At 39.4% G+C, this 15,899-nt stretch overlaps 1 protein-coding gene across 1 annotated transcript in view; it reads left to right on the top strand.

The window, feature by feature from the left end:
• LOC142353237 (glycine receptor subunit alpha-2-like) overlaps positions 1-10,176 on the top strand; it is a 391,226-nt gene extending 381,050 nt beyond the window's left edge. The window contains exon 12 of the mRNA XM_075405470.1: positions 9,983-10,176. The gene's annotated coding sequence lies outside the window, so the exon portion shown is untranslated. The remainder of the gene's footprint in view (positions 1-9,982) is intronic.
• Positions 10,177-15,899: the final 5,723 nt, after the last annotated feature.

The following is a 15,899-nucleotide window of genomic DNA, read 5'->3' as shown; positions in this document are numbered from 1 at the left end:
GATAGGTTGAATGGTTGCTGCACGGAACTTTCTACACAAGACGCAGTTTGATTTGATGGAACGCAGTGTGGAACGTAGTTTAAGGATGGCATAACGTTCCTGTACCTTTGACCGTAAGTAATCGATGCCCTGGTGATGGTTTTTCAAATGAGTATGCCGCAGAAACAGTTTAACAAAAGTATGACGCGCATCCAGCACGATAGGATGCTTAGTGTCAAAGTCAATTTCCACTAGCCGTCGGAGTCGACCAGAAGAACGGATGAGACCATGAGGCCCAATAAACGGAGTAAACTGAGCAATGCGGCTGCTCTTCTTAACGGATTTGTTGTCAAGAAGATCCTTTCTTTCAGTATTAAAGAACTCTCCTTGAACCAAGTACTGGAGATGACGCTCGGCTTCGTCAAGCTCAACAGGGTCGGCTATGCTGCCGTCTACGGTACGGTAACTTTCATGAGATGGTAAAAGACGGAGCACATATGCGGTGACACGAAGTAGTTTTTGATAAGAACTGAACTTATCAAACGGGATTAGATTCATACTCTGTTCCTTAGGGGGCTTGGTTACGGATGCGGCTAAAGATGAGATGGAGTCATCATCTTGTTCCTTTGTTACAACGCCGAGTTTGATGTTATCGACGACGTCAGTATTTGACACAAAAGGGAATTGCTTAGTTCTCAAGAAGTCAGGACCCCTCACCCAGCTACTTGATTGCAAAACTTCAGCGGACATGCCACGCGTCCCAGCATCGGCCGGATTATCACAAGTGGCGACGTGGTTCCATTGGTCAACGCTGGTGTTCTCCAGGATTTCACTAACACGATTTGCAATGAAGATGGGGTGTTTGTTTGTTGAGTTTATCCACTGCAAGACGATTGTACTGTCTGTCCACATAAAGACTTTGTCCACAGTAACCGTTAATGCTCGACAGTTTTCCCTTTTTAAACGGGCAGCGAGGAGAGCGGCTTGTAATTCCAACTTAGGAACTGTCATTACCTTCATAGGTGCAACACGGGCCTTGCCCAAGACAAACGCCAGCTCTGTTATAATCTCCCCGGAGGAGCAAGTTACTTGAGCCCTAAGAAATCCTACTGCACTGAATTCGTCTTGCGAGCTATCACCAAACATGTGGAGTTCAAGATGTTGGAATGGTCCTGAAAAGTAACTTCTCGGTATAGTGATCTCAGCCAACCGCGGCAGTTCAACACACCAGGCAAGGAATCTGTCAACTGTGTCTTTAGGTAACTCGTCATCCCAACTTTGTCCATTCACACGCCAAATGTCTTTCAAGACTAACCGAGCACCAACAGTAAACGGTGCGACAAGACCAATTGGGTCGTAGACCTTTGACACAAGACTTAAGGCCAAGCGCTGTGTTAAACTTTTCGTGATGGTGCTGTTAGTACCCCTGCTCACAACCAGGGTATCGTTGATGTGATCCCACTTAAGCCCAAGCACGTGCATTGATTCCTCCTTGGATGAAACGATGACCTTAGGTTCAGTGGATTGAGCAGACCCATCAATTCGGTCAGCCAGATCTGGTACATTGCTTACAAATTTAGTAAGCTTGAACCCACCTAGATGGAGAAGATGTACCAATTCCTTCGACCTAATGAGGGCCCTCTCGGGGGATTCCACAGAATCCAAGTAATCGTCCATGTAGAAGTTCTCAAGGACGGCTTTCGCAGCTTCTGGGTACTCCTTAGCATTATCGCGTGCCGTGCGCTGAAGTGCGTAGTTGGCGCAGGTGGGCGAATCTTTTGCCCCAAAGATGTGGCGCGTATACTGGTGTACCACAACATTTGATGTGGGGTCCTCCCGCCACAAAAAGCGCAATGATGGTTGATCACATGGCAACACTCCAACTTGGAGGAACATTCCCTCGATGTCGGCGGATACGGCAAATGGATGTTGTCTGAACCGTAGGAGTACATAGATTAGGTTTTGCAGTAGGTCAGGTCCGGTGAGTAATGACTTAATAAGAGATGCGCCATGGAATTTTGCTGCTCCGTTTAGTACCCTACGAACCTTGCCCGGCTTGTTCGGGTTAACAACCGGATGGTGTGGTAGGTACCACTCTCGTTCCGAGCGACTTTCCACCTTATGTGCATCTTTGACCCTTACTACATAGCCCTTGTCTAAGTCCTCTTTGATGGTACTCGAGTACTTTTCCCTTAAGGTCTGATCTTTCGTGAGCCGCTTTTCCAAAGACTTTAATTGAACAAGCGCTGAGAAATAATTGTTGGGCAGTTCGATGTTATCTTCAGCCCATAGCATTCCTACATCGTACCTTTTTCCATTATGCACAGTGGTGTTTTCAAGAAATTCATGCGCACGTGCATCCGAGGCGGATCGTGGGTCTACTTGCTTAAGTGCGCCGTACGACTCCATGTCGTACCAAGATTTTACCTGACTAGCGAGTTCAAAATCCTGCTCCATATTGGCTTTGAAACAAGTCGATACTAAACCTGAAGACGACGGTAGAGGGCCGCTTAGAACCCAACCTATGGGCAAGCGAACAGCGAAGGGCGAGGACTTCTCATCGGCAGCGAAGTACTCTAACGGGCGGATGGCATGATACACATCCTGTCCAAGTATCATCTCGATGTTTCCGTAGCAATATGTAACTGGGTCTAGAACTGCCAGGTGCGGGTATGTCTCCTGAAGTGCTTTAATGTTAATGACATCGGCGCCTACATTCAAATTTTCCTTGACGTAAGGGCTTACTTTAAATGGTTCAAATGCTTGGTTGTCGCGTGGTGTTACAATTAGTTCAACTAACTTAGTGTCTACAACCTCCTCGGTATTTATACCCTTGACTGTCAGTTTCAATGCTGTACCGTGCAAGCCAAGTCTATTTGCAAGATCATTGGACACCCAAGAGTTACTGCAAGCGGTATCGCACAAAACTAAAGCCGTGGTATCTTTACCGGAGGAGCTCTTCAACTGTAATTCAGTCACCTGAAGGAGGCCTTTCACATTGCTCACAGATGACAAAGTAGTTGTCTTACTCGATGATTGGACACTAGAAAGTTTACTTTGATTTGCGCCAGCATTAGAGTTATTGTTGTTGTTTGAAGGGGATTTTGATGGATAAACCCTCTCAGCTCCATGGAGAAGAGTATTATGGGAGCTGTTGCAACCGTCCTTCCTGCATTTCCTGGGGTTTGGGCATTGTCTGAACATATGCTTTTCTCTCAAACATGAGAAACACAGTTTTGCTTCAGCCACTACCTTTGCTCGCTGAGTGGGAGACTTTTCTTTAAATACCCTACACTCCCAGATGAGGTGGATACCTTTACACACAATACAGCGAGGGGTTGCAGGCGTTGCCGATGTTGAGGCTGGTCTCTGAGTGCCCTTAGTTTGTGTATTAGCAGCAAAAGTTCTTGAGGCAACTTTGGTCTTTACTACTGAGTTGGTGTTATCCTCAGTTCTTGCTTTCGACGAAGTTTGTTTCATTAAATCATGTGCCTCGGCCTTCTCCTTCAACCAATCGTTGAAGTCAAGGAGTGTTGGCTTAACCCAATGTTTCTTCACTGTGAAGAGTGACCAGGATTCTTTCAGATTGGGCGGCAATTTTTGCACAGCCGTGTTGAGAAGTGAGGCGCTCTTAAGGTCTGCGTCATATGAAAGTGATTTAAAGACCCCAACAAGACTTGAAATTGTTGCAGAATAGTTTATGATGTTATCACTATTGTGCATCTTTAGTGGTGGAAAAGAGCTGAGTTTTTCTAAGTGTGCACTGACTACTGCCTGTGGTTGGCCAAATTTACGTTCGAGTGTCTTAAGTGCGTCCTTATACATTACACCGCAGTATGCGAACTCAGCGATGGCGGTTTTAGCTTTTCCAGTTACAAGAGTTTTTAAATATGTTAACTTGACGTCATCAGTCAAGGACTGTGCGTCTATGGCGCTTTTAAATTGTCCGAACCATTCGTGCCACTGCAGGGGATCACCATTGTACTGTGACAACTTCCACTCGGGCAGTGGATCGTTCTTCCTACAAGTAATTGCCTCCGCCAACTGCTTTATCAAATCCGCAGAGTCCAAAGAAGGAGCCGAAGGTGTGGGATGCGGCGGGCCACCCCAACACAACGGGTTCGGAACGGTAGCTCCATACGTTGGCGGAATGATCGGAGTGACAAAGGTGGGGGCGGTACCTGTGGAAGAACTAAATGGATTCGCTTGCATGAAGTCTGATGTTACGTAATTTTGAGCGCCTGCTGCTGCTTGTACATGAGAGGAGCGGTGCGATGTAGATATATGAGGGTTGATTAACGGGGCCGGTTGTACGGTGTATAAGTTTGCGGGTGTTCGTACAAGTGGTACTGCATTAGATGGGACTGCTGCTGGAAAACGCCAGACATTTGGATCTGGAGGAGCAGGAGGTGCGGGGGTTATAGGGACAAAACTTTGGGGCTGAAAGCTCTTTTGTGGGGGTGGTGGATGAATTAATTGAGGTACAAAAACGTTTGCGGAGGAAACGAATGGTGCAGGCGGAGAATGGGGTAACAGATTGACATCATTCGCCACGGGGTTAGTGGGTTGTAGTGGTAGTGCTTGTGGCGGCGAGGGAGGAAAGCGGAATGCTGGTGGGATTAACGGGAAATGCGGTGGTGCGAGGTTTAGAACGGGGGATGGTGGGGCTGGTACATTTATGTGTGCTTGTGGCGGATTAGGGGCTAGAGGAGCATTAACGATTGTATTAAAAGGTGGTGAATGCAGAGGGCTGACTAAATTCAACTGTCCCGGCATGCTCGATCTGCGAGGGAATTGATGATCTAACTGCAAACCATCGAAGTGCATTGTTGCTTGAGACAGTTGTCGGGCTGTGTTTGGGGCGTTTAGTTGAGTTGGCATACCAAAGTTTATTGGTGATGGAGGCGTATATTGAGGCTGTTGCTGCTCTTGCATGATGTTGTTTGCAACATGTGCATCATTGGTTACATTGGTTCTACTACTTGGTTCTTGGACAGGGAGGTTGATGTTGGCCTCAACTTGACTATGTGTATTGAGATTGAAGTGTGAGTTTGGAAGTTGAGCTGAAGAAGGTCGTTGGACAATTGCTTGGTTGGATTGGGCGATGGAACCAGAAAAGTGCAAACACGGTTCGTTTGCAACATCTGCCATGTTCCCGGCCGGTGACGAATTAATCCAATCTTGAACAAGTTTCTTGCTCTTGACTGAACTTCTTTCCGTAAAGAGCCCGCTCATTTTGCCTGTACCAGACTCGTCTGCTGATGATTTTGTCATCAACTCAATTTCCTCAAGTGCTGCAGCAGCTACTTCCTTGCGATGATCCTCCTCAAGCTGCTCAATTTCCAATTCCCTCAATTTCGTTTGTTTTTCAATTTCGAGATGCTGTCTAGCAATGCGAAGCTTTGCTTCATGTTGTTTCTCAAGTTCCTCCCTTTTGAGTCTTGATAGTTCTAAGTCTCGTTGACGCTGACTTGATCTTTTTGAGGAAGTCATATGTGAACTTGATTTTGAATGGTGAGAGGTATACTGCTCTGCTGTCTCTTTGTCATGGACCGAATTGATATACCCTCGAGCAGCAGCAATGAACTCATCAGTTTTCTTTGTTACAGTCTCTAACCATTTTTCAAGGTTCTTACAGGCAGCAACTGGATTTTCAGTCTTTTGTGCCAGATCAAAGAGCTCTTCATTTTTATCAACTACTCTAATAAAGGCATCTTTGCACTTCACAATCAGACGTTCGATCTTAACTTTCCTGTCTTGCTTATCAACAGCATTGTTAATTTCACCATAGATGTTATTAAGTTCAGCCTCTAATTTTGCCCTCGCACTATAAAGTTTGTTGAATTTGTCCTGCAAAGTTGTCATGATCTTAAGAAAAACAGGAACCACAAGTTTAATTTGGTACTAATATAAAGTACACACACATGCAACAGCACAACACAAAGGGGTTATACCGAACCCTAGTGTGACGGTTTGGCTAGCAAACCGCCAAAGAGCAAAGATGTTCGTCGAGTACAATAGTACCCGGCGAAAGAAAGAACGGTGCGCAGGAAGCGCGAAAAGGGGCAGAACGGGAGACGGGACGGACGGGAAGAGACGCCGAACGAGTAACGCACGACGCAACGGGAAACCGGACGGACAAACGGGAGCGTCGGGCGAAAAGTGCGCGACGAAGCGGGAAAATGGCACGGGCGGGGCGGAAACGTCGGGCGGATGGCGCGCGACGAAGCGGGAAAACGGCACGGAAGGGGCGGAAACGTCGGGCGGATGGCGCGCGACGAAACGGGAAAACTGGCACGGGCGGGGGCGGAAACGTCGGGCGGATGACGCGCGACGAAACGGGAAAACTGGCACGGGCGGGGGCGGAAACGTCGGGAGGATGGCGCGCGACGAAACGGGAAAACTTGCACGGGCGGGGCGGAAACCACAAGCGAGGAGGCGGGAAGATCGATGCTAACAGACCACAGCAACAAACTCAACCAAACAAGCTAGCCGTAACTCCAGAATAAACTTAAGTCACACCCTAGAAAGAAGGAGAGGAGCTACTGCCAGGTAAACTAGCATAAAACATTATGGGGGCTTCATCAACGGCATCAAAACATCAAACATGAAACAATTTACGGCAACAATGTAGTATAACCAAAAGTCGAAAAGGTCAGGAACTTTACTAGCCGTAACTCCAGAACAAACTTAAGTCACACCCTATCAAACCACCCTACCCAGACAACAAAAGTGCATACTACAAAAATTAATAAAGCTACAACAAGTTGCTAGCAAACCAGTGTGGTGAAAGTCACGAAAAAAAACCAGCCGTAACTCCAGAATGAACTTAAGTCACACCCTAGCAAGGAATGAGACTACACAACAAACCAGCATACTAGCAAAGAGAAATTTTACTACACCAGAAACTCAACATACTACATCATACAACAGATAATTGGGGGATAGAAGGAAACAAAGTGACAAGGAAACAAAAGGACGGAAGCGGAAAATGAAACCAGATAACCTGCGGAAAACGGACGGTAGTGAAAAATTCGAAGAATGGGGAGAGCGAAACGTTTAGTAAAGCGCTATCGGAGAGAGCCAACCACAAACTAACCCGTAACTCGTGAGTTAACTAAGTCACACCGCCAGTCAGCGGGTAGACTCCCAAAACAGCGCAAGACTAAGTGACATTCAGGTTATCAAAGGCTTGTGTGAGTTCCGCCTCCTCGAACGCATGACGGGTGCGAAGCGTTTTACGACGGCGCTTTGAAAGTTTCTTCGGTCGGGAGCGTGTTATCAAGGACCGGAGGTTGTTCTTATGAGCTAAGACTATAGTGAGTGTTTTCAGCTCAAGCGCAGGCCTTTGGTGTAATGCTCTGTACTCTTTAAGTAAACTAAGATCTTTCTGTTTACGTTTAGACACAATGTCTTTCACTAAATGGATGGTAACTAGAGTACTACGCTTGAGCTGATTGTAAATATCAGGAGTTCCCTCTCTGGGGCAATACACTATAGCTTCTATGCGCTCCTGATACTTTTCAAGCACTTCAATAAGCTGCGAAGGTGTTAAAGGCTTATTGTTGTTACTGCGATGACGGGACAATGAATTGTTCACCACATCATGCCATATAACTAGCCTCTTTTTGTCACGGAAGAAGTGACTCAATTGAAATTGCGCGGTTTTTCGGACTTTGAAAGCGTTAGGATTAAAACTCAGACCCGGTAATGCGTAAATTCCTTTTTTATAATGGTCTTGTAACGCTTGAGGCAAAGTTTTTATGGCGTAATGAAGTGAACTTGCAGCTAATATGAAAACCATATAATGTTTTTACAACATAATTGATTTGAGCTTTGCTCAAACTCCGAACCTTGACGTTAAATGCACGATTTCACGAGGTACCAAGAATAAGCGCTTATTGTGAAAAAATCAGTTGACTGATTTTTTTGTGAAGTTTGAAATACTTGACCAAACTTGTTTTTTACAACGTTTTAATCTATCTAACTACTATATAAGTATGCTAGAATGATCGGATAAATTTTTTCCTTTTTTCAAATCTGGTCAATTTTTTCAAACTTTTTTTTGCTTCGCGTGATTTAAGACGTTTATAGGTTTCTTAAATAAAATTCTTTAAGATATAACGCAATAAAACAATTATCGCATATTTTGCCAAAAATTTTCAAAATTGATGTTTTTAAACTCAAAAAATTATAAGGGGTAGGTTATCGGTGACCAGGAGAATTGAAAATATTGTATTAGAGGAAATGACACCAAAAAAAATAGGGGGGTTACTAGATTTGCCGGATAAATAATCAATTTAATGCATCAATCAGAATTTTTTTTTCTCAAGATGAGAAACTTTTCTTGGAGGAGTCTTACAGTTTTTTTTTTGAAGTTCCGTTGTTCCTTCACTATGAGCAGTTGTGTTATTCTTGTGACTACTTCAAAATCTGATCAGGGCTCCACTCATTGTCCAAATTAGGGTAAAGTTTGTTTTGTGATCTGATCTCCACCAGGTCTCTTCTGTAACCAGGGGTTATGTGCTCTTAGTTGTTACACTGTTATGTGGACCATAACATTGGTGGGGTAGTGGTTCCTGCTATCATCTGTTTGAAAGCGATTTTCGTGTATTAGACCCAGAACATCTTTTTGAAATAAACTCTGCTCTGGTTTCAAAACTAAAACGGTTCATCAATCGCGAAAACAATCGCGAGAAATCTTTTAGCAGTAATTCTCGTTTTGAAGATATCATAAGGCTGGATAATTTTGTTGTTAAAGAAACTATGCCGAACTAGCAAATTTGTACTGCCATCTAGTCGTCAGAATAAATCGTAATAACTGCCGGATTATAACGGTGATCTATGTTCAGTAACGTGTACACATGACGTCGAAATTCAATATTCAATTTTGATCAAAACACTTTAGTGAAAGCGCGAAAGTGATATATCAAATAAGGGCGTGGCACCAGAAATAAAGCTGATGAATACAGTCTATCGGAACTTTTATTCAACTCGTTGAGATGTATATATAGTCAGTCTAAATTGATCGAGATCGTCAACTATATCGTAACATCAAGAAGGCGAAATAGCACATCTAAACAGCCCGGCAAATCTAGCTGTATTTGCTAGCAGGTATTTTGTCTGAGCCGATTTTCGACTCAGATTGGTCACCGATACGTTTTCGAAACATAAAAATATTAAGCCTAAAAAGAGCGCAATCGATTCAGTATATTAGTAGGCTCAACGAAAATTATGTTTAACGAACTTTTTCCGAGCTTTCTATGCCAAATAGAACGTATTTCGTGTGCATTTAAATGGTTAAGAAATTACGTAATCCTTTCTCGCTTTAAATTCTCGCTTTGTTTAAATAGCGCTTTAAATTCGTCGCTTAGTTTTCTCGCTGCTCTTTTATTTACTCAGTAACACATTTGAACTCAGGCATTCAAAATTTGACCTTGTTTCGAATAAAATACAAGTAAGTACACATGAATTGAAAATTGATAACGGGAAAATATTGATTCGTTGTAATTATTCGTCAGTTCACTTTATCGTAACAATGATAAAAATAAATTGTACTTCGTTCTTCAGTTGACATCAAAAATTTCAGGAGTTAATGAAAATTGTATTTAAAATCGTAATTGTATTATAATGAAAAACATAATTTTGAATTTATTTCATTTTTCGCGGATTTGTTTCCTCCTGTCCTATCCACCCCCCCCCCCCCTCCCGAACTATGTAAATTTTTCATCGTTTGTGTTATTTTGAAATCGTCTTTCTTGGATGAGAAGGAAACCTTTCGAATGAAAGTGTGATCAAACCCTAGAAATGTTTGACTGTTAACGTAGTCATATAGAGCTGTTCAGCGTTCTTCATCTCGCAACTAATGCTTAGTTGGTGCTTACATGTCAACTCTTTTAAATATTTGACAAAAGTTATGTTTGAGGTTAGCTTTTTCTCATTTTAGCCCAAAACTTTTTTGAAGTCTACACCAATTTGCAATTATGGGGAATTAGATTTTCAGGGACGTTGGCACGATGGGAAAAAGCCGTAATGTAATGTGTAACAGAATACTTAAACGACAAAACGAACTCAAAATGAACTAAAATTCAATACATGTGAACTGAACTTCATCTGTTCTTTCAACAAATAGCCCTCACTTAGTTCTTAGATTTTTCGCTTTATGTATATTAATGCAACGTAGATTTTCATGCTCGTATACTCTCTCTAAAAATGCTGAAAAAGATTTGAAATATTTGCTTCACAAAAAGTTTGTGGACCCCCCCCCCCCCCCCCCAATTCCCAAATGCTTATGGAAAAGCAAAATGCACGAAGAGAGGGAGCTGGAGGGCTTATTGGAGAAAACAATTCTCCGGGATTTAATACATATCTGCGTCAGAAAATGTGCCCACAATTTATCGAAAAACTTGCCTTAACAATTATCTAAATATCTAAATATTTTGAGAATATTCGAGCAATGAAACTGCTCCAGTGATTTCATATATATTTGGTGAATTATGTGTATTTCAAAATTCAAAGTTATCAAATTCACAATTATGTTTAGATGTAAGATGACTGCCACTTTTTAAACTTATTTAATCCTATTGCTGCCAAGATCTATGTATCTTTACCTCTGAATTTTTGGGGTTATTTTAAAATGGTAACATCATCAGAATTTCAATTCACACATATTCTTTACAGAAAGTTTTGACCAAAGACGATCTACGGTAGTTGTACTCTATTATAGAAAATGTTGTTTCTAAACCTATAGGACAATCTTCGGTATATTTAGTTTAGTTAGACAAAAACGACGAAAAAACGTTTGTTTCTCTTTCGGTATTGTCGTTATGTTTGTGTGTAAACTTAGGAAACCGTCGTTATGTTTGGTTTAAAAAGTAGGATATTCTTGGTACGTTTGTTTACAAAATTAGGAAAACTTTAAAATATTCGGTTTCATACGTTGAAAACTATCGGTAAAAATGGTTTCAAACCACAGGAAAAATATAAAAAGTCGATCGATGTATTTGATACAATCAACAAAATTCACATCCATGTTTGACAAATATATTACATTTTAAAAACAAACTTTAAACTCAAAAACAAACAGATTTATAGTTGTTCAACTAGTTTTATTAACGAGTTGAACAATATTTTTTAAAAAATTTGCTGCGAAAAAGAACGCTATCCCAACGATTGACCAAAATGGTAAACCCAAAAATTCGTCCGGAAAAATATCGATGATCTCTTAGATTTAAAACCAAACATTTCTTGCATTTAAAAACTGAACATGATGAATCTTGTGATACCGAGCATACCGAAGCTTTCTTGCGTTCCAGATCGAAGACTTCGACCAGTTTGTATGAAACCAAACATGCCGCGCAAACCAAGCATACTAATGACTTGTTATAACGTGTCTGTTTGGTCTGCTTGACTAGGGTATTATAGCTTTATCAAATAAAATATTATCTTTATATATAGATTTTACAGTTATAGAACACGTGTTCAATTTTTGCAATGATTAAAATCTGGCAAGGTTTTGAATAAAATTTTGGAAACTCCAGAAGAAACAAGCAAGATTAAAATGCACTCCTCACATTTAGATTGCGTATTTGTAAATTGATTGTTATCCACAGCTTCTTAAAATCTACGCAAAGACACAAAAAAAGTTAAAAGTTGTAATTGACGTTTCTTGCGAAACTTCTTATTAATGCACTTTTTGAAATCTGAAATTTAGAAACATAATTAATAAAGAGACAAAAAAGTACACGAATAGATGAATGGGACAACAAAATTAACTAAATATAAAAGCTGACAATAAATTAGAGCATTTTTTTCGAAGCGATAAGATTTGTTTTTTTTTCACTCAGTCAAAAAAAGATAAGAATCCATAGTTTTTAGTTAGACGTTAGTTTTGATAACATTTTAGGTTTTAAGAAACTTGGCAATGAAAAAATACTGCAAATTGTGATATAATCGAAGTAAACTTAGAATTGTTTATTATCGTGAGCCAAGCGACTTAAACACAAAAATAATAAGTTTGCTAGAATGAAAGTTCAAATATTAAATCCACGAATCGATAGGAAGACTTCTTTGACAACAAAAGTTTGTGGAACTGTAATGAAATTGCTTAAAGGCTTTCAAAAAGTTTAGTAATGCCAACGCAAACTTTTTTTCTTAATGTAGACGTTGAAAAAGTTAATGATTTTTTCCAAAACGTAACGATAACTTTGCTTAAAACATATCATATTGGCTTTCGACAACATTGCTAGTTTTTTTAATCCAATTATTTCGTAGGAAGTGGAAAAAACTCCCGGCATAATATAATAACGATCCTGTTATAATGCATTAAGAACCCTATAGGTCATAACTTTTGAAGAAAATTATGGTAGTAGACCCCATTATAAAGATGGCAGTTACTAAAAATTAATACAAGATTTTGGTTGATGTTTACATCATATGCAGGGACTTATTGTATACACATTTTATTTTCAAACCTCCGTTCTAGAAGCATTTTCTAAATGCCTATTCACACGAATGCATACGTAATAACTCAAATGCATACAACATGATTAGACATATGCAAGTGGGGTTGCAGAACTGGGGGGAGGGGCGCAAGCGGAAAAGATCCGAATTTTATCGACAGAAATATTTTTGAGTTCAAAACAATCCGGTTTCCTGGATTACATAGCGCACATCCAAATGTCAGTAAAGGAATCAGCTTTGCAGAGTGGCTTATTATCAAACTTGTCATTATCTCTTCCGGAAACAGATGATCAGATTTTACGATATGGACACAAAATCAGGAACTAGTCACTGAATTTTAGGTTAATGAAGCATTTCAGAAAATTTTTGAACGGTTGTCTTGAAACCTCTCTAATTAACGTGTCAGAACATGCTACAGTCGTTGAATTTTATATCAGTGAAGGCTTTTAAATGTTTTTCTCCAAATTCGAAAACAAACGCCAGTCTAATTACTAGATGTTTCTGAGCTCAAAACGACGACTTGTTCACGATCAGTGACAAATAATATCATGTTTTCCAAAGCAAGGCAATCACAAGCTGAAAAGTTGAGTTAGAAAGACCATTGCATACAACTTCTTGCAGGAAAGGAATCTAAACACTCTCTGATTTGAGTACAATGAGCATTTCAATCTTTCAAAGGGTTTGTTATGAGTTTAAGTAGTTCGCGAAGGGTTCCTCTAGTTGTCCTTGTCATGTTTTTCAGGTTCCCCTCCCTTAGGTTAATTGTATTCCTCCAAGACATCAGCCTGTTGCAGAGTACCTTCTGCTGCTTCTTCTTTTGTCTTTTCTTCTTTTCTTAGATAGTTTTAGAGGAATTAGATAAATGAAAATCAAATTAATTCAGATAATTTTAAAATTCAGGAAAGTACCATCCTCAAGCTCTCCTTCATATAAATTTATTTTTTTCAAAATCAGTGTCAGTAAAATGCAAAAAAAGCAAATAGGGTTATCAGGACTGTGCCTACTCAAAAACTTACTGATAATAAACACATTTCGCAAATCGACATTATAACGAAATTTGGCTGAATTTCAACTTGAAATGAAGCGTGCGAAAACTGATAAGGTCTCTAAGGATAATTATTTTGATAAGACGTTGTAGAAGAACTTTGGTCAAAAGAAGTTTCGAATCATTGGCGCTATTATTATTCAAAAAAGCTTTCAAATCCTCCTTAACGCGACCTATTGTCCCCATTTTTTTGCTCCCTTCCTGACTTTATCATTTTGATGTCGGAGTTCAACGGTGTGCTTGTTCATTGGGTTTAATCAGAAGTCAAATTGGTCTATGAACGTCCTAGGTTTGAGTTGGGTTCGACAAAAAGGGAAAGTTGACCCGATGATAAACGTGATTCCTTTATTGTTCCGACCCACTTGTGGGGAGAGGAACTATATACTCAAATAGGTTATTTTTCTTCAGACAATTGTGGCCGATCGATATATTCATTTTAGAGTTGAGACTAGTATCATTAGAAATCTCGTCCAGCGAAGAATATGGAAAAGGTTTTTTTTCGATTTTCGTTTTTTACAGGGAATTATCGAGGATTAAACTTTCGAGAAAAGTTGAGTGAATTCCGTCCTTTTTATTCAAATTTTCCGTAGTTTCTGACCATTTTTTTTCAATTTTGCTGAGACTTGTTAATATTTTTAAAAATAATGTTATTAGTTTATGATTAAGGATAGAGAAGGCTTGCCAATTTGTTTTATCTGAGTTTTTTGGTTAAAATCTCTGCTAAAGTTTCTGAACTTGAGACTTTTTAAAATCAAAACAGGCTCAAAATCAGCTTTTGTTTCCTACTTCGGTTAAATTTGCAGGAAGTAGAGACCTAATGTCTGCAACCACAATCTTCGAAAACTCCAAAAAATAGCTGTACTTTCGCTTTCTATAGGAGTTTTCTGGAATTAAATCTTTGCCGGTTTTTCGAAAAATAAACCTAATAATTATACAAAATGCATGAATTATTTGTAGTTTATTGTAGTATTTCATTTGCTAATTGATCTATTTTGCAAAAATATGGAATATCTAATTGTTTCTGTGAGATGTTGAGAAAAAACAGGGTTACGTGGGTGCTCATCACGGATTCTTACAATCAAAAATTATTCAGATTATATTAGGTCTCTATAATTTAAGCTGATTACAAACAAGAATTATTTCAAATCACGGCCCAATCATTGACAGATGCTATCTACAACAAAATAAGGCCATGTGAATGCAGTTCGTCTTCAGAGAGAAGCTCATAGTTGTTATTGCTTTGAAAATGTGTTTTCGTAAATTTTAAATAATAACTTTTTGTTTTGAATGCATTTTTCATTGTTTTTTGCAGCCTCATGGCAACGTTTTATTAATTAAAGATTCAATTGGGTTTTTAAAGAGCTAAAGGTGAGCTTATGCAATGCCTTCAGTTGTTATCTAACACCTCTTATGACTTTGAATATATTTGTTTTAAGAGAATGTTAGTAAAGTTTTCAAATTTTTTTTATCTCATTTTGTCCTCTTGAAGCTTAATCTCAAACTATACAGGGAAAAACTTAGTCCAAAAGAAGTAAAAAAATACTATTTTATAGTGGTTTTATATACAATTAGTGTTTTTTCTTTCTGCGAAATTTCAAAATTTTTGTGAATTTTTGCATATTTTCCTGTACTTGAGGTAGTTTTTGCCTTTTCAACTAATCATATTAAATATAATTCCGGTTGATATTGCCATAATGCGCAAAATAAACATCTTTAAAGACTTCCGTGAATAGCCGATAGTTTTAACGACTGCAAAGCCGTTCTTTCACAAAACGTATTGGAGTTTTGTCTTTGCCTGTACTTGTGGTTGATTTCGTTTTCGTACGGCGTATTCCTGTCACTAAATGGCCCTAAATACTTCTATTAATATTTAAAGAACTCTTTTGGCTGATTTCGGATTAGAGCTAAAATTTTTAATGCCTTTCAATTAATTTTTTAAGAAAATAATTTTGTATTTCATAATTTTTGAATATTTGCCTGTTTTTGAGGTTGTTATTTGTTCCCTTTCTCTCTGTCTTCAACTTGTGACATAAAAGATAGTCCCAACTGGCATTGAGGGAATGCGTAAAAAACCTGTATAAAGACCTCAGTGAATAGTTTATAGTTTTAACGGCTGCGCATCGATGCTCTCCCAAAATTTTAAGAAATTTTTGATTTTGTCTCTGCATACTGTCCTTTTGGTTGTCGTTTGGCATATTAATGACAATCAAAGGCCTTGATTGCTACCACGATTGTTTAATTGAATGTATTTCCTGATTTCAGTTTTTTGTTTACTTTTTTAGAGACTTCCAATTAATATTTTAAAGAAAGCGCTTTTAGTCAACAAGTAACTAAATCTTATTATTGACAGAGCTCATCGGTTTTGATTATTATAAACAATATTTTGGCTGTTAGATATGCGTTGACACATGGT

The sequence above is a fragment of the Convolutriloba macropyga genome, chromosome 14 (assembly GCF_964194025.1).
Source record: "Convolutriloba macropyga chromosome 14, txConMacr16.3, whole genome shotgun sequence".
NCBI classification, from domain to species: Eukaryota; Metazoa; Xenacoelomorpha; order Acoela; family Convolutidae; genus Convolutriloba; species Convolutriloba macropyga.
Note: the sequence above shows the minus strand (reverse complement) of the source record. Positions and strands in the feature narration are given on the sequence as shown.